This window comes from Kogia breviceps, chromosome 19, assembly GCF_026419965.1.
Source record: "Kogia breviceps isolate mKogBre1 chromosome 19, mKogBre1 haplotype 1, whole genome shotgun sequence".
Taxonomy (NCBI): domain Eukaryota; kingdom Metazoa; phylum Chordata; class Mammalia; order Artiodactyla; family Physeteridae; genus Kogia; species Kogia breviceps.
This window is the reverse complement of record NC_081328.1, coordinates 5,106,047-5,129,313: the sequence shown is the minus strand read 5'-3', so window position 1 is coordinate 5,129,313 and position 23,267 is coordinate 5,106,047. Positions and strand designations below refer to the sequence as shown.

General features: G+C 47.3%; 1 long non-coding RNA gene across 1 annotated transcript in view; it reads left to right on the top strand.

The window, feature by feature from the left end:
* The window catches only part of LOC136793235 (uncharacterized), a 232,932-nt gene that overhangs the window by 5,544 nt on the left and 204,121 nt on the right, over positions 1-23,267 (top strand). Inside the window, exon 2 of the long non-coding RNA XR_010838235.1 lies at positions 5,933-6,001. This is a non-coding gene — a long non-coding RNA (uncharacterized lncRNA). The remainder of the gene's footprint in view (positions 1-5,932; positions 6,002-23,267) is intronic.

The following is a 23,267-nucleotide window of genomic DNA, read 5'->3' as shown; positions in this document are numbered from 1 at the left end:
CCTATAGTTTATTTAAGTGGCTATATCATCTGCAAATAAAGAATGTCTCATTTCCTTCTTTTTTTCCTTAAACCTTAATTTTGTCTTTATTATCTTATTATTCTGGCTGTGACCTCTAATCCCACAGTAACTAGAAAGGGGATAAAAGCCATGTTTGTCTTATTCCTTGTCTTAATGAGAGTGGATCTAACGCTTCCCCTTTTAGCGTGATGTTTGCCCGGTGTTGTTTGTTTTCTTTTGTCTTAGTAGATATTCTTTCACCAAGTGAGGAAGTTTCCTTTCACCTTAAATTATGAAGAGTTTGTTTTGTTTTTAGTGAATGAGGTTAAAGTGTATCAGATGATTTGTTTGCATCTGCTGGGATCAGTATATGGTTTTTCTTATGTAATCTATTACTGTGGAGAATTTTACTTACGGATTTTTCTAATACTCAACCATCCTTTAAACTGTTCCTTAATTACTAGGATAATCACAGTTGTGTTTAAAATTTTCACATCCATAATCCATAATCCTGAGTGATGTAAGCCTGTACTTCTCCATTCCTCTGAGACTTTTTTTTTGGAAATCAGGTTACTTTTGCCTGACAGAATGAACTGGGGAGTTTTTCCTCTCTTTTCTCAGACTAAGAACACCTGGGTTGGAATCTTGGCTCATCACTTACTGTTGCCACCTTGAGTCCTGTGTCTCAGTCTCCTAATCTGTGAGCTAGAAATAAAAGCAGTAACTGCCTCTCAGTATTTGGGTGAAAAATTAATGAGAAAAATGCATCCACAACGGTGAGCACCGTGGTTCACCGGTGGAGCGCAATTATTAATAACCACGGCCTAAAACGCAAGTTGCATTCATTCCGTCGGCCACTTGGGGGAGCCGTATAGCTGAAAAACAAACAAGTTCCCAGCGAGGTTAAGTAGAGATTCCAGTCTGAGAGGGAGCGTTAAGGGTCACCTAGTTTCATTCTCTCATGTTTGCATTCGGGGAAACAGAAGCTCAGAGAGGAGAAGTGATTTGCTCATAACCATGCAAGTAACTGGTAATCTAAAGACTAGAGTCTTTTTATTCCCCAATTCATTAACGAATCACTTGAAAAAAACCAACTTTTGTTACAAGCCTACTGAGTTCCAAGCATGGCTAAATTTACTGTTCCTCCTTGTATGTCTGTGCAGAGTCGAAAATCATCCTACCCTTCTCAGGTTCTCGGCTGATGAGTTTGTGTTGTACTCCCCTTCCTTCCCGTCTGTACCCTCGCATCGCCCCCCACCCACACTTCCTTCCCTTTGTACACCCCAAATTCTAGATATTCCATTTATTTTGCTTAATGTCTATTCTCCCCCTTGGAGAACGTTAGCTCTGTGAGGGCAGGGCTCTCCATTGTTTATTGCTGCATCTCCAGCACAGAGCAGTGCTCAGCGCGTTGTTGGAATGAAAGATCCAGACTTCAGGAGCTAGTCTGTGTGAGGCAAGGGGTGCTAGGAAAGCAGTCAAACAGCTTTGGCCTGCTTATCCCTCTTTGGTTTGCAGCAAGTTTCTGACTCCCTCTTGGTGTGGGCAATCATCTAGCCCTGTCCTTGATCTTACGTATGAGTGTGAGGGTCTTCTTGTTTTTATTTTTTATTTTTGCTCTAAGTTTATGGGTTGAGTTAATACCCTGCAAAAGTCGCTGTACTGCACTCAGAGCCCGCAAGTCCTCTAGTTATTGTGAGGCAGGAGGCAGTGCTTCTTGGCTGGGAAAGTCACTGGCCACGAGGTGGGTAGGATGTGACGAGGCAGACAGCAATGCTGCATTCAGGAGATGTCTGGAGATGGTGGAAGGCAGGTCAGACAATAACAGAAGGGTCCTTGAGGGGTATGATGGGAAACAAATCTAAGAAGATAGGTTGAAGCCATGTTTGCAGAGATTTCTCTCCAGGTCAAAGCCCAAACTCCTGAGTCTGGAATTCCGTGGGCGAGGTGCAAACGATTTCGAGCAGGAAAGGACTCAGACGGTATTTTAGAAAGATTCATCTATGCAGGATGGATTAGCGGGAGGTGATTCTGGAGTCGGAAGGCTGCTAAAAGATTTTTAGTCTTGGGTGGTAAGGGCACGGACTCCCATGGGGACGGTAGGACCGCAGCTGGAAGAGCACTGTGAGGGAACTTGGAACTAGAAGTCTGGAAGTAAAGAAAAGGGAAAAGAGAAAAGTCACTTAGATACACAGCCGAGAATGAAAGGAAGAAAGAGGAAGGCCAGAGAGAAAGCTGCGTCGTGGAGGAAGATGAGTTGCAGGGACTATCTTAGTGAGTTGGAGCCGCTATAACGGAAGTACTTTAGATTGGGGGACTTCAACCATTATTTCTCACAGTTCTGGAGGCTGGAAAGTCCAAGATCAAGGTGCCAGCAGATATGGTGTCTGGTGGAAGCCGATTCCTGGCTGGTAACAGCCACCTTCCCACCGTGGCCTCACATGGCAGAGAGAGGTAGTATGTCTCTTCCTCTTCCACTGCGGGGACCCCACCCTCATGACCGCCTGTAACCCTAGTTACCGCCCAAAGGCCGCCTCCAAATTCTGCCCCACTGGCGATGCGGGTTTCAACATGTGAATTTTCGGTGGGTGCCCACGTCAGCCCATAGCACAGACTCTCAGCATTTCCCAGGTGAGGAGACTCAGGGTGGGGCTCCCTTTCTCAGTGCTCCCGAGCAAAGCGCCAAAGTTCAAGAGAATATTCTTTTCCACACGGGAAGATCTGTGTTGTCTGAAAGCAGGACAGCAAGGAGAAGATCAAACGTGCTGGGTAAGGAGCGAGGTGGAGAGGTTGTCCTTTACGAGGAGAGAGGTCTCTCGCTTGCGGAGACGGAAATGTGGGCTGGCTGGAGCAAGAGAAGACATTTGGAGGCCGAGGTCAGGAAACACGGAGGAGCGGATCGCTCGGTGATGCTTCCCAGCGAAGGAGGAAGCACGGCCGGCTGGCGAGGGTGGGATGGGCCTCGGAAGTGGGCTTGGGGCTTGTTAAAGAGGGGGAGGCACCTGGCAAAGGACGGTGATTGCAGAGCAAGTGCCTGAGCCCAGAGTCTCCGTGGCCAACAAGGGCGAATAGCCCTCACCTCCGCCAGGGCTCTCCATGCGCGTACCCTGCTTTATTTGTTTGCTCGCGTGTGTCACTGTGTAAGATCATCTTACTTATCATTTGAGTATTAAGTTACGCCTTCCTCCTCAGAATGGAAATAAGGGGAATCTAATGTGTGAGTGACCACAACGGTGAAGTTACTGGCCAGGAGCAAAGCCCGGGTGCCAGACGCACTTGGATCCAATGGAACTTTCCACCCATCGATCTTACCAGTCTCCTCACGGTTACTCACTCCTGTCCTGTTCTTGCTTCCTTCACAGCCGGCGTAGAATCCATGGTCAGTCACTGAAATCCTTTTCTTGTCCCTCTTCATTGTCGGTGTGGTTTCCAAACCATAACCCCGACATAACTTCACTCTTTACCCAACCCAACTCTTTACCCATGTGGCACCACACAAGCTTACATGGTGCAACGATCCCGTGGACGACAAAAAGTATGTTTACCCTTTTCTACAGGAGAGGGTGCGAAGTCCCTGAGTGATGTTCAGTCTTCTTGATGTCCTATAACTTAAACATTATGACATAAAGTGAGCCATTCATATATCTGTATTAGGTGATAAGGGGAAAAGAGAAGAAAATAAAAATGTTTGCCACATACACACCCAGAGACATACACATTCATAACAAAGTAAGGAAGAAATACTTACAGCGACGATAGTCCTCATAACAGTGATCCTCTTCACTGGTCACGTGATTGTAGCTGACATTTCTAACTACCTTATGCCACTGTTCTTTCCATATTGCCTCAGCAGGCACCTCCTAGTCGTGGTTCGTTGCCTGGTGAGGTGATCCAAACCTGCACTCCTGAAAGGACTGGTCCTGCCGGAATCGGACTGTAGTTTTCCACAGGGTAGGGCAGTACTGAGACCCTAAACGATCTCCTGTATTCCAGACAAACTCTCCCTCAGCTCTGTTGTGGAGTAGAGTCCAGTTTCCCCTTGGGAGTCAAGGTCAACCACCCTAGCCAGTACAATAACGCCTGACTCTGCCCGTCAATTCCGAGGCATGCGGGTCTCAAAGTGGCCGAGTGGGAATAGTCTTAACTTCCAGCTTAATGGACTCACTACTGTATATCTCCTGGTGGGAGCATTCCCGCCTCTGGAACTCAGACCTCTAGACCAGCAGAGCGTAAGGCCATGGGAACAGGAAGCTAAACTTTTGCTAGCGCATCAGTAGGGGTAAGAGTGGGCGGTACCACTGCCATTTCCACCTCTTGATTCCTGGACCCTTGAATCTTGGCTATGGGAGCAATAGCACCATAGTTTAAATGCTGATTTAGAGCATATACAGACTCCCGAGAACATTACCCCAGGCCTGCGAGGTTAGGGAACCAAGGCGGGAATTCTGCCAGCTGCTGAGTAGATCTATTCCAATTGTGCTTTTCAGACTGGGTGAAACAATCACAGGATGGGTTCAGAGATGCACTGCACCCACTGTGAGACGCACCTGAACTAAAATTCCATTGACCACCTGACTTCCATAAGCCCCTACCCTGACTAGTGGAGCACGGGGACACGTTGGGTCTCCTGGAATTAGTGTCATTCTTGGCTGGTGTCCGGTAATTGCCCGAAAGTCTGCTTATTTCTTTCTCCGATGCACAGTCATTGGTGAAAGGCTGTAGGTGCCTTTGCGGGAAGGCTAGGAGAAAGATGAACTGTATCCGTTCGGGGCAGCGTCCTGGGGTCTTTCCTCAGTAGGACACGGTGGTCTTCCCTTCATTCAAGGGGCTCTGATTCTGTAAACCGGCTCAAGCTGGGGAATTGATTAGGGAGCCATGACTCCTTGTTTTGGTGATTCAACTTAGACTTCGGTTCACCCAGCCTAAAACTCCTCTGCTTATACAGGTCAAGTAAGCGTTCCGTAGGCTGCGCGTTGCTTTCTCTTCTGGCGCACCGTGGTCCCCTGCCAGCGCCAGAGGTCTCCGTGGCTCAGACTCTTCTGATCGCCTATGTGGCTCCACCGTCCACATGGTCATCACACCCACCTTGTCTTCAGCAGTTAAGGGCCAACATTTGGTCCCTGCCACTGCGAGAGCCAATGATCCCTCTTGTGTTGAAGGATCCCAGCTCACGGGCAGCAGATTCCACTGCAACTTCTCACCTTCAGAGAGGAACGAGCACAGAGCAATTCAAGGATGCTAGGCTCCCCTCGTATACTTACTTCTCACAGTCGTGGTGATGGGTGTGTCCTCTGGACCCTCCCGCAGTAAGTGAGCAGGTCTTATGTGACAAATCCGCTCAAACATTCCAACCTCCCTAAGCCTCTGCCTACCTCCCTCTACAGTATACCAAGGCAGTTCTGATTTTTCACCTTCGTTTAGTATTTACCATTTTTTGTCCATGTTTTAGCCACCAACCGCCAAAAGTACCATGAGAACACTTGCTAACCCCTTGAGCTACCACGTGACGTCCAGAATTTCTGTTTAATGGGCCCATATCAGTCAATTCAACCTTATCCAACTTTACGTTCCTTCCACCATTATCTCTGGGCTTTTCCCGGTGGGAAATTTTCTGATTACTAATTCAATCTTTTTATTTGTATAGTCCTATTTATATTTACCATTTCTTCTTCTGTCAGTTTTGTATAGCTTGTATTTTCCTATTTGCCTGTTTCATCTAAATTATTTAATTTTTTTGGCATATGGTTGCTCGTAGTATTCACTTATCCTTTTTATTTTGGTAACGTCATTAGTGATGCTGCTTCTTTTATTCCTGATTTTAATTCAAGTCTTTTCTCCTTTACGCTTGGTCAGTCTAGCTAAAGGTTTGTCAACTTTGTTGAATTTTCATTGATTTTTCTCTATTGTTTTTCTACTCTCTTCTCTTCCCCAGAACTCCCAACACAGTTCTACGAGCAGCCTTTACCACTGAAGCATGGGATCATGGAAGATAGCCCTGCAGGTGAGGATCCTTTGCCATCCATGATTCCTTTTCCTACTTAAGGTGAGGTTGGTGGAGTAACAGCATTGAAATCACCTGTGAGTTTGTTAGCCCTGAAGACGTGAAGGCCTCCATCCCAGATCCCGATACTAAACCACAAGCTGTGTTAACAACACCCTCTGGGGAATCATTTGCACATTCGAGTTTGAGAAGCACTTGGTCTGACACCTTCATCTTGCAGGTGAGAAAATAAAGGGCTTGAGAGGTAAAGTACCACAGACTATGCACCAGAAGGGGGCTCTCATAGGAAAATTAAGAGATGGTCAGGGTGTCTTTTCTCCACTGTATATTCTTGCCTCTTTTATCAAAGATAAGGTGACCATATGTGTGTGGGTTTATCTCTGGGCTTTCTATCCTGTTCCATTGATCTATATTTCTGTTTTTGCGCCAGTACCACACTGTCTTGATTACTGTATAGTGTGAAGTCAGGGAGCCTGATTCCTCCAGCTCCATTTTTTTTTTTTTTTTTTGCGGTATGCGGGCCTCTCACTGTTGTGGCCTCTCCCATTGCGGAGCACAGGCTCCGGACGCACAGGCCTAGTGGCCATGGCTCACGGGCTTAGTTGCTCCGCGGCATGTGGCATGTGGGATCTTCCCGGACCAGGGCACGAACCCGTGTCTCCTGCATCGGCAGGCGGATTCTCAACCGCTGCGCCACCAGGGAAGCCCTCCAGCTCCATTTTTCATTCTCAAGATTGCTTTGGCTATTCGGGGTCTTTTGTGTTTCCATACAAATTGTGAAATTTTTTGTTCTAGTTCTGTAAAAAATGCCAGTGGTAGCTTGATAGGGATAGCATTGAATCTGTAGATTGCTTTGGGTAGTAGAGTCATTTTCACAATGCTGATTCTTCCAATCCAAGAACATGGTCTATCTCTCCATCTATTTTGTATCACCTTTAATTTCTTTCATCAGTGTCTTATAGGTTTCTGCATACAGGTCTTTTGTCTCCTTAGGTAGTTTTATTCCTAGATATTTTATTCTTTTTGTTGCAATGGTAAATGGGAGTGTTTTCTTAATTTCACTCTCAGATTTTTCATCATTAGTGTATAAGAATGCCAGAGATTTCTGTGCATTAATTTTGTATCCTGCTACTTTACCAAATTCATTGATTAGCTCTAGTAGTTTTCTGGTAGCATCTTTAGGATTCTCTATGTATAGTGTCATGTCATCTGCAAACAGTGACAGCTTTACTTCTTTTCCGATTTGGTGCTGGGAAAACTGGACAGGTACGTGTAAAAGTATGAAATTAGAACACTCCCTAACACTGTACACAAAAATAAACTCAAAATGGATGAAAGACCTAAATGTAAGGCCAGACACTATAAACTCTTAGCGGAAAACATAGGCAGAACACTCTATGACATAAATCACAGCAATATCCTTTTTGACCCACCTCCTAGAGAAAGGGAAATAAAAACAAAAATAAACAAATGGGACCTAATGAAACTTAAAAGCTTTCGCACAGCAGAGGAAACCATAAACAAGACGAAAAGACAACCCTCAGAATGGGAGAAAATAGTTGCAAGTGAAGCAACTGACAAAGGATTAATCTCCAAAATTTATAAGCAACTCATGCAGCTCAATAACAAAAAACCAAACAACCCAATCCAAAAATGGGCAGAAGACCTAAATAGACATTTCTCCAAAGAAGATACACAGATTGCCAACAAACACATGAAAGAATGCTCAACATCATTACTCATTAGAGAAATGCAAATCAAAACTACAATGAGATATCATCTCACACCGGTCAGAAGGGCCATCATCAAATAATCTACAAACAATAAATGCTGGAGAGGGTGTGGAGAAAAGGGAACCCTCTTGCACTGTTGGTGGGAATGTAAATTGATAATATCCACTGTGGAGAACAGTATGGAGGTTCCTTAAAAAACTACAAATAGAACTATCATACGACCCCGCAATCCCACTACTGGGCATATACCCTGAGAAAACCATAATTCAAAAAGAGACATGTACCACAATGTTCATTGCAGCACCATTTACAATAGCCAGGACATGGAAGCAACCTAAGTGTCCATCGACAGATGAATGGATAAAGAAGGTGTGGCACATATATACAGTGGAATATTACTCAGCCATAAAAAGAAACGAAACTGAGTTATTTGTAATGAGGTGGATGGACCTGGATTCTGTCATACAGAGTGAAGTAAGTCAAAAGGAGAAAAACAAATACAGTATGCTAACATATATATGGAATCTAAGAAAAAAAAATGTCATGAAGAGCCTAGGGGTAAGACAGGAATAAAACACAGACCTACTAGAGCATGGCCTTGAGGATATGGGGAGGGGGAAGGGTAGGCTGTGACGAAGTGAGAGAGTGGCATGGACATACATACACTACCAAACGTAGGGTGGATAGCTAGTGGGAAGCAGCCGCACAGCACAGGGAGATCAGCTCGGTGCTCTGTGACCACCTAGAGGGGTGGGATAGGGAGGGTGGGAGGGAGGGAGACGCAAGAGGGAAGAGATATGGGAACATATGTATATGTATAACTGATTCACTTTGTTGTAAAGCAGAAACTAACACACCATTGTAAAGCAATTATACTGCAATAAAGATGTAAAAAAAAAAGAAAAAGGAGATGGTCAGGGGAGGGAGAGAGAAGGGAAGCCAAGGCGATGGGAGATGAGAAAACATAAACAGGGAGCTGGGATGGGGAGGAATCGTCACCCGGGCAGGGAGGGCCTCGCTCATCTAAGGCCAGCCTCTGGACGTGCTGTGTAGCCAGGAGATGTTTTATCACACAAGAGCACAAGTGTGTCTCGGTGTTCTTCGTATCAGACTTGAATGTGCCTGTCAGAAAACACATCCAGATTTCCATAAACGTCCAGTTCTTTTTCTGGCAGTGAAAGTCACTTTTTAAACCAAAACAAAACAAAACAAAACAGCTCGAGAATGGAAGCATCTGTTACATGGCTCTCAAGGTGTCCAGGTGTCACTGCCCCAGGACCAGCCACCCTTCTGTAGTGTTTGCTCCTTGGACCTCCCACAATCCGCAGGCCCCTGCCTCGGCCCTGGAGAGCCCTCTGCCATAAATCTGCAATGACCCTCCCCTGTCTGTGCACAGAGCTCCTTTCCGGGGACATCAGGGATTATTTATGGCAGCTCATAGACATCTCTGTAAGGTTTCAGCCCCAGATGCAGGATGTGCGTGTTCTATTTCTGTTTGACATCGTGTGTCAGGAGTGAGCCCTGGACGAGGCGTAAGTGATCCAGCGTTAGATACAGAGGGGGAAGTTATGTGGTTACCTATCAACCCCAGGCCCTGGAAGTCCTGGGAAATCAGGAGAGTATAATTTTAGAATTAACGTAATGAAAATGTTAGAAGGAGATCCATTTTTCTCCTCTACCGCTAAGATGGATGAACAAATAATTGGGAGAATTTTCCAAGGGTGGAGAAATGCCTTCTGCTGGAGTTGTTCCCAGGAGAAGAAGGGTGAGCTGGGAGAAGGGCCTCCCTCTCACCAACCCTGACCTCTCTGGGGTTCCAACACCAGAATTTCCTGCTGCTTCTCAGACATCTTCCCAAGAACTCCCTGTCAATAGCAACTCAGACTCAACGCGTTCAAAACTCGTTAACTCTCCTTCCAAGTTCCTCCTTCTCTACTTCATACCCAGGTTACGGAACCACTCAGTTCCCTGTGGCCCCAGCTCCAAGAAGTTGCCCTCCTTGACTTCTCCCGGTCCCCAGCTCCTCCCATCCAGTGGGTCCTATCCATTCTCTCTCCAGAGAGGTTCCCAGATCCGTCCTCTTCCCATTCCAACCACAGCTGTACTGGTTCAGCCCTCCGGCTTTCATTGGGATTATTGTAATGACCTTCGGAGGGCCTCTAGCCTCTGCCCGCACTGTGCTCAGGTTCACTTTCTGAAAGTTCCCACCGGCCCATGTCTGCCTCCTCAGAGAATAGCCTTCTCTCCCGCAGAACACAGGACAGACTTCAGAGCACTGGAAACAAGTCTCCCTGTGAGCTGGTCAGGTCTGCTTTCTTCACTTGCTTTGCTTTGGCCTCATCAGCCTCCCACCTTTGACGCCTTTGGGGCGCCCTAGTCCTAAGGTCCAGAATGCCTTCCCCTCCTTCTGCACATCAGGAAACCTCTACTTTAACAACTTGGTCCTTTCCCACAACGTTCTGGGGGGAATGTGTCTCCTCCGCGCTTTGGTGGGATCCTGGGTCGCCAGTGGAGTCGGTGAGCTCGTTCTTAAGAAGTAAAAAGGCTTTGGGTCATTTTTAGCTTCAAGAATATTCTCGTTTCAGTAATTAATATATTCAGTCCAATGCAATGTTTAAAAGGGGAGAAAATGCTTTCAACTTTATTCAAGGTTGAATTTTCTGTCCCCTCTCTCATCCCAGCTTCGCCCATTGTGGAAGTTGTGATGTGTGTGTGTGTGAGAGTGTGTGTGTGTGAGTGTGTGTGTGTGTGTGTGTGTGTGTGTCTGCACCGGGTGGGGTGTGGGCAGGAAGCTTCGCTTCTGGTTTCCCCCCCGTACTTCTCTTCCTGCTGCCCTGCCCCCAGCTTACTAGTGGAAATTTCTGACCCTCCGGGCCTTGATCAGGGGAGAGAGGACGGGTGGGCGACAAGAAAGGTTTGGCGTGACCGGAATTCGTGTCACCGACTGTTGGCTGCTTCCGACCAGGGCAAGTTGGTAGAGGGGCAAAGCTGACTCTGCTTCTCGGGGTGCATTTGTGGGTCCTCTGGGGTCTGCTCTGGGAATAGTTAGCTATGCTTGTAGCGTATGAGATGCATTTCCCTCCAGCGGCCACTTCTGTCTCCTCCGTGTGCCTTGAGGGATCCGGGTCTGGCCACCCACCTCTGCTTGGGGCCATCACGCCTCCCCGGGCGGATCTCTCGGCAGGACCTAAGTGGCCCCGTGAGAGCCCCTTCTCTCCTGTGACCCACGTCTGACCCGTGAGGCACATTCTTTGTCCCCTGTACGGGTGGACAGGTCTTGCTCTTCGGGCTGAAAGCCACGGCTTCTCTTATTTAGGCAGAGGCACCATTACAGGAAGGCGGCGAATTCCTGAACACAGTCCGCAGAGCCCCCCGCACCCCAGGAGATGGGAGGGAAGCTCTCCGGGTGGTTCCGTGACCCCACGAGGCTTCGGCGAAGGGAAGCCGCCCTTTTCCCACCTCACCGCCCACCGGGTGCTCTTCAAAGACAATTTCTCCCTGAGTCCCGGAGTCACCTGTCCTTAGCCTCTAGGAAGGGCAAGGTGGGCTGCGGGTCACAGACGCATTCAGTTATTTCCTTTGCGAGTCCCGCAAAGCTGGCCGAATCCCTGACTTTGGAGCGTGGGCGTGCTTGCTCTCGGCTTTCCTGGGGCATCTCGTGGAACTGACTCAGCCCTTTGACATCCGTCCATGTCATCATTCAAGATTTCGCTCGAATGTCCTTTCCTTAGAGAAGCGAGGCCTCCGTCACCCTAAGTACGAGTGTTGGTGGTGGGGAGAGGTTTGCTGGCAGGGCCAGAAGTTACTCGCTCCTGAAGAGGGCCTGGGATCTGCGGAGGGTGCCCCTGACCGGCTGACCTACAGCCTCTGGCCTTTTAAGATTATTCGCTGGTGCCCAGAAAGATGCGAATGTGCCAGGTGTGCCCAGGAACGGCTTTCTGGGTCTCACCTCTGTGTTCCTGAAGGGTCAGGGCTGCCACCTGGATATCAGAGCAAAAGTGGAGATTTGTTCCAGATTCCAGGCTTCTTTTTAGGCAAACAGAGGGAGCTGGGGGGAAGTGATCCAGTCAGTCCTGCGGTATTTGGGGGCACCCAATGTGCCGGGCTCTGTGCTAAGCGCTGGGGGTGTGATGATTACGAGAAAATACAAAGACAGAAGCAGCTGCCGCCTTCCTGGAAGATGTGAGCCCCACCCGCCTCCAACGGAAAACTACCGTTGCTAGTAGTTTCCAGACCAGCGCTAATTAGTGACCTAGAGGCAAATCCTGGTCATTGATGTGCTTTGGAACCAGACATTAATCTAAAGGAAATGGAATTAGCTGATGACAGTTAATAATTGAGACTTTTAATGTAAAGTTCGGTTTTTCTGGTTTCTTTTGAAAATGGGCAGCTCTGCGAACATCAGGCTCTCAGCCCCTCAGCTCCGCAGCCCCCTGGGGTCGCGGAGCAGCCGCCAGTTAGCGGACGGGTGTTCTCCAGTTTGCGCAGTCCTCACCACCCCCTTTTATATGCGTTTCCATCTTCTTCACTCGTTTATGTTACCGCTACTCTGTAGAGGCCCGATCTGGGGATGGAGTCATTTTCACATTGCTTTTAGAAAGAAAATGCTTTAAAAGAAAACCCAGGGCTTCCCTGGTGGCGCAGTGGTTGAGAATCCGCCTGCCGATGCAGGGGACACGGGTTCGTGCCCCGGTCCGGGAAGATCCCACAATGCCGCGGAGCGGCTGGACCCGTGAGCCATGGCCGCTGAGCCTGCGCGTCCGGAGCCTGTGCTCCGCAACGGGAGAGGCCACGACAGTGAGAGGCCCGCGTACCGCAAAAAATAAATAAATAAAGAAAGAAAGAAAGAAAGAAAGAAAAGAAAACCCAACAAAACCTTGTGCAAACCTGAATATATAGAGGGAACACTGAAAAGCAGAGCTGCTTTGGTTGAAGGCAGAGAGAGGAGCCAGAAGGCCCATGTGCCCTCGCGTCCACGGTGGGGTGTCGTGTGAACAGCCCTCCCGCAGCCCCGGGAGCCTGTCTGCGCTCTGCCCCTGCAGCCACCTGCCGATGCAGGCCCGACCACCCGTGACCACGAGGGTCAGGCCTTCAGATCTGCCCCCGTCCCAGCCTGTCCAGCACGCGACGCTCTCGTTTCTCTGCCGATGCGATCACAGCCCTGTGTGTCCGGGTCTGTGGGGCCTCGCGCGCGTGTGTGTGTGTGCGCGTGCGCGTGTGCGTGTGCCTGTGTCTAATACACCTGCTATTTTAGAGCAGTTTCAGATTTACAGAAAAATTGCAAAGATAGTACTGAGGGTTCCCCGTGTACCTCATACCAAGTTTCCCCGTCCGCTGACCTCTGACACAGGTGTGGGACATTTGTTACAGTCCGTGAACTGAGGTGAGAAGGCTTTGTGGAGAACGCAGTATCGAGCTGGGCCTTGGCAGACAGGGTGAGGACAGCATCCCAGCAGAAGAGACCGTGTGAGGAGAGCGTGGAGATGGGTGAGCTCGGGGTATGGGGAAGAGTCCAGCAGGGGGTGTGCTGGGTGATGGGGAAGCCTTTTCAGGAAGTAAGTGGGTCGTTCAGGGCACACAGAAGTGGCTGTTGTAGAAAGGTTCTTACCCACGCTCCCAACTTCTTCCTCACCTCCTTCCGGTGGGGCCAAGGAGATGCCCTGTGCCGGACCCGCCCTGAGTATGTGTTTTGTCGGAGAGGCTTCCTCCACAGATGTACTCTGGTCTCATCTGTCGCAGTGATCAAGAACCCAATCTATTTCTCTCTTGTTGCGGAGGCCTGTGGCCTTTACGTGGTTAATAAGGGACACAACTTTTAAACCGTCTTAGAGATTACTTTAAAGTCAAAAAACCGCATCGTTCTACCAGCATTATATGACAGTTGCTAAAAATACCCCATGCCCATTGGTTAGCTCGGAGCAATAGATATCCCACAGGCTAATTTCATCATTGGCAGAAGGCCATGCAGTCTCCAGACAGGACCAGAATCAAACTGGGGGCTGCTAAATATAGAAATATAAATTTGGGTTTGTTTAGAATCACTTGAAAACCGAAAGAACACATAAAGCCAGCGTGGCAGCCTGGTAGCGTCTTCCAAAGCATAGCTCACCTTGTGTGTCGGCCTGTTCTGCACCCCCAACCCTGCTTTCAGCTTCTCAGTGGAAATATTAGGCAGTGCTCCATGTCTGAAAGTCACAGCAGGCTTTTGAAGTAGTCTGGGCTGGAAGTAGACTTCTCGATATCGTCATCCACTCCCAGGGGTGACGCTAAGGCCTCGGTGGCAGCAGACAGATTTCAGAGATGACTTCAGCGATCCTTGGAGGCCCCAGGCTCTTTGACCTCATGTCTTTGCTACTTTCCCATCCAGATGGAGAACGAGTGTCTGTAGCTTCTCCTTGAAGTTTCATCCAGGGCCAGGGGTCCCAGTGGGCAAAGGACTGGGAAAAGGGGACAAAGGAAAGTGCTTCTTTGTAAGCATCGTGTCCTCCACGTCCCTCTTGTTCAATGTTTATGGCAAGAAGGTACCTCAAAGCACAAATATACTTGCCCCGAGGAGCTCTGGGTAGGCGACCAGGTGGGGGAAGGAGATGGGGGTCGGGGGGGTCACTCGTGGTCCTGTTTGGGACACCGCCCCCAAATCCCTGAGGGACTGAGCACCGTCGAGTGCCTCTGGAGTGCACGCCAGGACAACTGACCAGTTTCACTGGTCCAAAGTGTCTCTCGAGTGGCTTTCAGGCCACAGATCTATGGTCTGGCTGCCCCATCACCTTGTTTAGGACAGCTCTCCTTGCCCACGTGCTCCTGCGCACCAGGCCCCTTTATCCTTCAAATATGCCAAATCCTTCCATGTCTGGGCCTCTGCCTTCCCACCGGCCTGCGAAGTTCTTCCCTCAGGAGTCAGTACTTTTATGACCTTCCTCTCTCTTCATTTAGGGGTCAGTTCAAATGTCACCTACTCAGAGAAGACTTACTGAAGCTTTATGTAAAGCTACTCTTTTAAATTCGATCCTCTCGGGCTTCCCTGGTGGCGCAGTGGTTGAGAGGCCGCCTGACAGTGCAGGGGACGCGGGTTCGTGCCCCGGTCCGGGAGGATCCCACGTGCCGCGGAGCGGCTGGGCCCGTGAGCCGTGGCCGCTGTGCCTGCGCGTCCGGAGCCTGTGCTCCGCAACGGGAGAGGCCACAACAGGGAGAGGCCCGCGTAACGCAAGAAAAAAAAAAAAAATTCGATCCTCTCTCCCTGCTTTATCTTCTTTGATGTAACTCATTGGTACCTATTACAGAGCATATCACATCATGTCACACTATACATATCTTTTTTTGTTTGTTGTTTTGGTCTTTTTAATATACATATCTTTATTATCTGTCACCCCTACTGAAACGCACACTACCTAAAGGGGCGTAAAAATATTTGTCGATTGACATACTCTGCAAAGTAAGTCAGAAAGAGAAAGACAAATACCATATGGTATCACTTATATGTGGAATCTAAAATACGACACAAATGAACTTACTTAACGAAACAGAAACAGACTCACAGACACAGGGAACAGACTTGTGGTTGCCAAGGGGGAGGGTGGTGGGGAGGGATGGCGGGGGAGGTTGGGCTGAGCAGATGTGAGCTATTATATACAGGACGGACACACAGCAAGGTCCTCCTGTAGAGCACGGGGAGCTATGTTCAATATCCTGGGATAAACCATAGTAGAAAAGAATATAAAAAACTGAATAACACTTTGCTGTACTGCAAAACTTAACACAACACTGTAAATCAACGATACTTCAATTACAAAAAAACCTAAAAAATAAAAACAAAGTGAATTTAGAAAGAGCATAACAAGGAAATCAGAAATCTATAGAAAATAATTATAAAGCTCTAAAAGCAAACATAGTTTCTTTTTTAAATTTTTTTATTTTATTTTATTTTTTAACATCTTTATTGGAGTATAATTGTTTTACAATAGTGTGTTAGTTTCTGCTTTATAACAAAGTGAATCAGTTATACATATACATATGTTCCCATATCTCCTCCCTCTTGCATCTCCCTCCCTCCCACCCTCCCTATCCCACCCCTCTAGGTGGTCACAGAGCACAGAGCCGATCTCCCTGTGCTATGCGGCTGCTTCCCACTAGCTGTCTATTTTACGTTTGGTAGTGTATATATGTCCGTGCCACTCTCTCACTTCGTCACAGCTTACCCTTCCCCCTCCCCGTGTCCTCAAGGCCATGCTCTAGTAGGTCTGTGTTTTATTCCCATCTTACCGCTAATCTCTTCATGACGTTTTTTTTTCTTAGATTCCATATATATGTGTTAGCATACGGTGTTTGTTTTTCTCTCTCTGACTTCACTCTGTATGACAGACTCCAGGTCTATCCACCTCATTACAAATAACTCAGTTTTGTTCCTTTTTACGGCTGAGTAATATTCCATTGTATCTATGTGCCACATCTTCTTTATCCACTCATCTCAAACGTAGTTTCTAAAATTAAAAACAATGTGTTGGTTGAATAAATGATTTACAGTTGTGTTGATTCCTGACACCTGGATACAACTTGCCTGCACGTGGGCGCACATCCCATCAGCATCACACGCGCCTCTTTCAATACATCTTTTATTCCTCCCGTCGCGTGGTAACCAGACTTGTAAATGGGTAATTGCAGACTGAGAGACGAGCCCTGAAGGAGGGCAGGATCAACCTAGAGCAGAAGACCCCTGGCTAGCGAAGAACCAGAGGAGCTGCTTGACTGCGGGACAGAGAGAGGACGTTCAGAGGAGCCAGCGTCCACCCTGCGGTCTCTCAGGGTTGGGGCGCACACGTTCCCGTTTCTGGATTTGGGGTGACTCTGAGCATTGATAGCATCTGACCCTGCCTTTGACCGGGTGGCAGTTGTGACGCACTGCCATTGCCTGCACACAGGAGAAATCCTCTGGTGTTTATCTTCCTGTGAGAAAGGAGTATGTCTCAACTGTCACCTGAAAACTTGCACTGACATCTCTCGTTAGACCAAGGAAGTGTCCACATCAAAAATTGCAGAGTGAATGCAATTTCTTCCATTACTGGAAGAAAATCTTGCTGACAACGGAGGACCCGCGATAAGAAACCCAGCGTCACCAGCACTCTGGTGGGCGCAAGGGATGAAAAACCAAGAAAGATCACAGACACCGATGACTCAGAAGAGCTGGCCTCTCAGCTTGGAGAGATTGTAGAGATACCATAATCAATCAGTCAAGCATGTATCTTCATTTTTATGTAGGCACGAGAGCCAAAAACAACCCAATCCTACATCTAATTAAGACTAAAAGAATGTCTTAGGATAAGTATAACATAGCCATTCTGAATGTTAAGAAAGCATAGTGTCAAAATTTCATGGGCAGGAGTTTTGTGTTTCTTAAAGTTACAGAAAATGGTGGAGCGTTTCAGAAGCGGTGAGATCTCGGATTTGATGGAATACAGTAAAGTGAGTTTGAAGGTCTGGGAGAAGAGCAGCACCCAGCGACAGGGACAGGTGTTGGGGGGGGGTCGCCGCGTTCATAGGGGCGGGGGGTCCTGCAGGAGCAGACGTCACTCTGCAGGGCCAGCGCCTCCGAGATGGGCTCTTTTCTGCAACGTCACCGCCCTGCCATCTTCACATCCCTCGGTGCTGTTCAAGCGTTAAGAGTTACTTTGCTACTGACGCTGAGAGAAAACACATGGCAGATAGACACAATACTCGCTCTCCAAATTACCCCGAATAAATAAATAGAAGAATGTTCTAGGCACCTGAGGGATATGTAGGGAAGTGAAAAAGGCAAGTGCGAAGTAACAGCTGTGGCCGGGGAGGGGAGGGAGCTGTTTAGTTCTCCCTCCAGGTCATTGAGTATCTGCAGGCGGTAAATGAAATCGTCCCGATTTGTTTTCTCATGAAAATGTCAGCTTGAGCGCTTGAAGGAATTCTTTTCTTAGGGCCCGAAAAAAGAACCCTTTTTTTTTTTATTGTGTGGCCCTTGAGACAGAAGAGGCTTTTTGATCCTGTTCCATGTTTCCACATTGCTGGTATCCTTCAGGTTGGCTTACCCAGGGGGCTGACACGTTTGTTTGGTTTAAGCCAGAGCTCTCACCAGGGCCGGGAGGAGTGGGGCTTCTTGGCTTCCCCTCCGCCTGCTCCGCAGGTGAGACCCGTGGCCGCCTGCAAATGGCCCTTTCTTGGCAAGACGTTTTAATGGGATGGTGCATAAAAGGGATATGGCTACATAATTCTTGTTCATAAATGTCTTATTTAGTTACCTCATGTTAATTATTCACTAAGCAAAGGCAGTTGTAACTTGTAGCTCTGGTTTGAATGCTCCTTGGGCGTTTTCCTTCTCCCTTGCCTTCCTCCCCTCCCCTCCTCCTCTCCCTCCTCTGGACAGTTCTTTTCCAAAGAAGAGCAGAGACAGATATTTAGTCGTCCAGCTCCCAAGAGAATCAGCAGCTATTACAGCTGGAAAGGATGTCAGAAGTCACAGCAACAGGTGATTTCCAAACTGCTCTGAGGAGTCTGAAGGGTTTTCATGCCCAGCCTCTGGGAGGCTATGGGAAGGCCCGGGGGGCAGGGCCTTCGCCCCTGTCTCTCTGATTCAGCTCCCGTGGTTTGATTTTCGTTCCCCTTGCAACGTATGCGATTCCTGGCACAGGCTTTGTAAGGAGAAAAAGATTGGAGTCTTGGGAAGGTCTGAAAACCGCTGATGCAAACCAGGCCTCTCATTTACAGGTGAGGACACTGATGTCCAGAGAGGTAGAGTGATTTGCCTAGTGTTGCACAGCTTCTTGGTAAGCGAGTCAGGACTGGGAGGCCTGCCCTCTCCCTGTTGCATGGCTCGGGGTGGAGAGAGGAACCCTGAGAAAAGAGAGAAACTGGGAAGGAGGAAAGCGGTCATGTGTTTCTGTCTCTCCGTGACGCAGAGCAAGATGGTTTCTTGAAACACCTCTCAGGCCACAGAAGATGGTATCTCCTTGTGGTCACTGAGAACGATGGTGCAAATGGGACCTGGCTCTGTGGACTCTCTGATCATCAGATGAAAATAGGCAGTGCCTGCTCTCGAGGCTTCAGGGTTTGTGAAGCTGCAGCTCTTTCCCAGTTTCACTGAAAATTAAGTTTTCTCTATTTTTTGGTTTATTATTATTTTGAGGGGGTGAGTTTCTAGGAGAGATTTATGAAAATGTATCCCAATTTTACCATATTTCCCAGTAGTGTGAATTTAGTCTTTGGGATGGAGTCATATTTAGGTCTATTGACCTATAGTAAGTTTTAAAGTAAATAATTAGATGTAAATAAAAATATTCAGTATATTTTTTAAAGCATTGCCTTTGTTGTTCTTGTTAAAACAGTACAGATTTTTCAAAAGTTAAAAGAGTATTGTGGTAAGAGACTCTGGAAACCTACCTCTGCTCCTTACTAGCTGTGTGACATTGGGCAAGTCACTTAACCTCTCTGAGCCTCGAATGTCCTCCTCTGTAAAATGGTGATGATAACAATACCTTCCCTATAAGGTTGTTGTGCGCATTGAATGTGTTAATATATAAGCCTTTACAACAGTGCCCAGCGTGGGATTCTCTGTGCTTCATGAATCTCTCAACAATTCTAGAAAATTCTTGGTCTATATTGCTTTACATATTGTCTCTTCCCCATTCTGTTGGGCCTTTTCCAAGACTCATTGCATGTCTTTCATATTTCCATTTCTTTGTCTTTGGAGGGTCTTCTGGATGATTTCTTTGGCTGTATCCTTCAGTTCACTGACATTCTGATGCACTCCATCCAGTATGTTTGTAACCTATTTGTGATAGAGACAGTTGACTGTACACAGTACATCGTCCCCTCCTTCTTCTGTGTTAATACGATTGTAGTTGGACACCTGGCTACTCAGCTCCGTGGAATTTCCCAGACTACTTTGCAGCTGGATGTGGCCAGGGCACTAAGCCTTCAATAGATGTGAGTGGAAGTGGTGTGGACAATGGGTGTGTCTCTTCCACGCCTTGTCTCCTTCTTGTGAGATGACAAGGTACTACTCAAAGGTCCATAAACTCATGGCTTACAATGGGATTAGTTAAAAACTGGAGAGAAAAGCGTTTCGACCCTTTATAGCAATTCAACACTGTCACGATACCTAAGCACATAATCATTTTGCAAGTCATTCATTTGTTTTTTTGTATTTTATAAAACTAATAGTTTGAAAAGGATTGGAAGAAAAAGAACTGTTCTGTCACCTGTGCCTGGGGCCAGATGAGGTTAATGTCCTAGGGGATGGATGAGAAATAAGGTGGAAAGAACCTGTGGCCCCGAATGACCACACGGAGCAGAGCTGCCCACCAAGCTGGAGTGCTCACCTCAGTCTGTTACATCAGAGGGAAATAAACCACTCTGTTCTCTAACGGATTGAGTTATCGTCAGATCTCTTCTGGTGGCAGCTGCACCTTACCCACTGCATGTCCATCCGGTTTTTCATTCCGATGAGTCTACATTTTACTTCTAGAAATTATGTTTCGTTCTTTTTTCAAATCTCTTTGGTTGTTTTTTTTAAAAAATAGATTCCCATTCGTTGATCGTGTGTGCAAGCCTCTGTTGTCTTTTAATCTTTCAACATTTGTTGAAATAAAGTCTTAAGCACCAAGATACAACAGATATGAACTTTCAAACAGAGGTGACAAATCACCAGAGGCAGATATTCATCAGGAATTTCTGAGAACTTGTTCTGCAACACTTAAGATTCTTTCAACCACTTTGAGAATAGAAAAGGACTCAGAGAGCTGGCGAGAAAAGGTTTCTGCCACAAGGAGCTCTTTAGAAAAATCGATATTGAGGGCCCCATCCTCTCTCCAACCCAAAGAGGGTCCTGCATCAAAACTGGTGCAGGCCAAAAAAAAAAAAAAAAATGGTGGAGACAGTGGAAGTCTGGGTATCTGGGGAGAGTTTGGCTAATCAGTGTAAACGCTGGCTGACAATCTCTTTGTTTCTCTCTCCTGGAATTGGCTGAGGTTGAACGTCGTCAAAGCAGTGTGTATTAGTTTTCTAGGGCTTCCATTAAAAAGTACAACAAGCTGGGTCCCTTAAAACCACAAAAAATTTATTGTTCATACTTCTGGAGGCTGGAAGTCCAAATTCGAGGTGTCAGCAGGGCCATGCTCCCTCTGAAACCTCTAAAGGCAGATCTTCTTCCTTGCTTTCTTTAAAAAATAAATTTATTTCTTTCTTTCTTTTTGGCTGCATTGGGTCTTCTTTGCTGCGCGGGGGCTTTCTCTAGTTGAGTTGCTGTGTGCGGGCTTCTCATTGCGATGGCTTCTCCTGTTGCAGAGCACCGGCTCAAGGTGTGTGGGCTCAGTAGTTGTGGCTCACGGGCTTAGTTGCTCCGTGGCACGTGGGATCTTCCCGGACCAGGGCTCGAACCTGCGTCCCCTGCATTGCCGTGCAGATTCTTAACCACTGCGCCACCAGGGAAGTCCCAGATCTTCTTCATTACTTCCAGCTTCTCATAACTCCAGGTGTTCCTTGGCTTATGGCAGCATGACTCCAAGTTCTGCCTCTGTCTTCAGTTTTCCTGGTATCTGTGTCTTCATGTCTTTCTCCTCTCTGTGTGTGTCTGTCTCCAAATTTCCCTCTTCTTATAAGGACCCCAGTCATATTGGATTAGGGGCCCAACTACTCCAGTACGACCTCATCTTACCTAATCACGTCTGCAACAACCCTATTTCCAAATAAGGTCACCTGTGGTGCTCAGGGTTAAGACTTCAACATATCTTTTTGTGGGGACACAATTCAACCCATAACACAGGGAGAAAAAGTAAAGGGGGTGGAGTCACAAAAAGGATGAGAAATCCATCTTCTCGCGTTCTGCTTCCTATAAACCCCCCTGCTTCTCCTCTGCTCTATTGGTCTAGGTCCCTACTGGCTCAACAAAGTTCCGGTATAAACTTCCTCCTTCCAAGACTCTTGACCCTCCAACCTCCCGCCTGATTCTGTGCCCCGTTGCTGAAGACTGCCCTCCACTCCTTGCCCCCCATAACATGCCCCCTCTCTCCTCGCCCAGATCTGCTCACCTCCCTTGTTCAGCCGGGCATGCAGACAGAGTCACGGCCCTGACCCTCCTTCCACTCCCGGCAGCGTCCATTTCTTTCCTCTTGGGCTTCGTTCCCAGCACACAGGGAGCCTCACAGGTCTGCAGGCCTTGCCCCAGAGTTCCCTTCCTCCCTGACCTCCCTGATCAAACCATCGGCTGGAGAACTGTTTCCACATCTCAGAGCTTCGCATCCTGGAGGAAACTGCTGGGGTGAGAAAGTTCTCGCTGTAGACCTTGGGATGGTCAGTATTTTTCCTTCCGGGCTGGTGGGGCCTGCTATACATTTATCAAAGCACAGGGACTGGGGCTTACAAAGGGGAGGGATAGAGCTGGAGAAACAATGTGAGAAAATCCTGTGTGGAGTGAGTGAACTTCAACTGAGGACCAGGGTTCAAACTTCCTGCCTGATCGATCCTTTGTGTTTCTACAAAGTCACTAGTAAAACATAAGCCTAGTATGTCAGGAAAAAAGATATGCCAAGCTTTTAGCTCAGGTTAACCCAGGAGCACCGATTAGCTCACTTAAGATGGTACTTCGCTGAGAAGATGCTCCCAGAAAAGGAAAACCATACGTTTGGATGGTGAGAGCTTTGGGCTGAGTGTTGGAGAATCGATCCAAGTCATTTCACCCTGCTTTATTTCGGTTTCCTTATCTGCAAAGCAAAAAGGGGAGCCAGCCAACAAAATCTGTTTAGTCCTAGCATTCTAATAATAAGAAAGAAATTGATCATAAATTGAAAAGGTGCATTAACACATCGAACCTATTAAATCTCTACATCCCAGTATTTATACACTTTCGTTGCCACAGGAAAATCCAGCGACTTTTAATGTCTGTCATAACACTTACTCTACTGAAATCCAGGAGAGAAACAAATCTACACGTTAGTTACGGGAAAAAAAAAAAAAAAAAAAAAAAAAAAAACGAGAAAAACAAAACCTGTAGAAATCTGGAAAACTAAAAACCCTCAAGCTTTACAAAATTCACGTTTTCATTTTCCTCCCCCTAAACACGTGAGCCAGTCTGAATTTTTTTTTAACTGAACACATTGTCCAGATTTATCTTGACCCATCCCTGTCTTGAAGGAATGCAGCCAAAAGGTCCTTCCTCCCTGTAAAGCAGTTCTCTAAATCAAAACTAACTTTAAAAAAAAAAAAAAAATGATTCACAGTTGAAAGAAGTATCTTCAGATGCTGCAGAAAGCCATTCAGACGCGAGATTGTCCTTCTCATTTGCCCTAATGAAGTCATGGTTTAAACTCTGGGAAAAGTCCTTTGAAGGTTCTGCATAACTGTAGGGACATACAGATAGGGCCACTCAAAGTAGAGTTTTACGGCCACAACAGAAGTCTCGCAGAAGATCAATTCTTTGTTGGAAACAAAGTATACTATATAAGATACACTATACATGTGCCTAGACTAATAGTGTGGCCCGAAACGGGTATGGTCGGTGTGGGATTCAGGGGCAG